Source organism: Lemur catta, chromosome 12 (assembly GCF_020740605.2).
Source record: "Lemur catta isolate mLemCat1 chromosome 12, mLemCat1.pri, whole genome shotgun sequence".
Lineage (NCBI taxonomy): Eukaryota > Metazoa > Chordata > Mammalia > Primates > Lemuridae > Lemur > Lemur catta.
Genome location: NC_059139.1, coordinates 78,520,325 through 78,521,784, shown reverse-complemented (window position 1 = coordinate 78,521,784; position 1,460 = coordinate 78,520,325). Strand labels below are relative to the sequence as shown.

Genomic DNA, 1,460 nt, shown 5'->3' with positions numbered 1-1,460 from the left:
CCTATTAACGGATATGTTTTCAATTCTCTTCAATATCTGTATGCCTAGGAGTGTAATTGCTAGGTCATGTAGTAATTCTGTTTAACTTTTTGAAGAACTGCCAAACTATTTTCCAATGAATTCATTTCTGTTAGTCACATACCCTTAATCAGTTCTCCTGTAAATATGGATCCCTTTGTGGTTGGTTGTGTCAATTACAATGTTCTGGAAGAGACGTGAAGAGGAAGCAAAAAACATCCAAGCTCTGCGGTGAGGTGCTGCTTGATGCAGCATGAAAACTCACTGCTTTTTGTTTGGTTTTGTTTTCTGCAACTTGTCAGGAAACACTTAAAAACCCCCCACATACCCGTAACTGTGGCATGTAGACTCTTGTGGGGTTCCTGTGTCTATTCTGCACTCACCTTGCTAAATGGCGACATTCTTGTGCTCATCTTTTTTTTTTTTAGCAGACAAAGCTCGTTTTATTCAAATGATTCACATGTTATGACCCAGGCCACTATGTATAGACAAGAGGGGGGAGTTTTACTTCTTAGTCTCTTCCTCTTTGGACAGAGTCTTGATGATCTCCTCTTCCTTGGCCTGCAGGCGCTCTTCACGGCGTTTGCCTGCTTCCTTGGTCTTAGATCTGCGGGCCTCGGCCTGGTCAGCCAGGAGCTTCTTGAGGGCCTTGTCTGCCTTCAGCTTGTGGATGTGTTCCATGAGAATCCGCTTGTTTTTGAACACATTCCCCTTCACCTTCAGGTACAGGCTGTGATACAAGTGGCGGTCAACCTTCTTAGACTCACGATATCTTCTCAGTAGCCGCAGCAGAATCCTCATCCTCCTCATCCAGGTTACCTTCTCAGGCATTCGGGCCTTGGCTGTACCCTTTCGCTTCCCTATGCCCATATGCCTGCCCTTCCAGCGGGCCAAGGTGTTTTTCCGGCATCGAGCTCAAGAATGGACAGTCACAGGCTTGCGGATGATCAGCCCATCTTTGATCAGCTTCCAGATCTGCTGACGAGAGTTGGCGTTGGCGATTTCATTAGTCTCATTGGGGTCCAACCAGACCTTCTTTTTGCCACAGCAAGCCTCTTCTGAAGCCTGAGCATACTCATGGCTCAGGCCGCCTCATCTTTTTGATGTTGATGATGAAGGTAATAATACTGCCACTTCTTTGGTGCTTTCCAGGTTCTAGGCACCACACTAAAAGCTTTACAAACATTACTGATTATTTAATCCTCAAAATACACTTCTGAGATGGATATTTTTAATCCCCTTTTCACTTGCCTAGACCAAAGCTTAAATTGGTGAAGAAATTTCATATGGCTGGAGGTTGGCAGAACAGCAGGAAGGTGCCACTAAGCCTGGGCCTTCCACTGCTTGGAAAGATGAACATAGGTCTGTTTAAATGTGATTCTTTAATTCTAGTTTGTCCTGCTTTATTTGAAAACTGAGATCACACCTGAAGTCTATATTAA

The 1,460-nt window shown here is 44.5% G+C and overlaps 1 pseudogene; it reads right to left on the bottom strand.

The window, feature by feature from the left end:
- Positions 1-445: 445 nt before the first annotated feature.
- On the bottom strand, positions 446-1,103 carry LOC123648447 (annotated as a pseudogene).
- Positions 1,104-1,460: the final 357 nt, after the last annotated feature.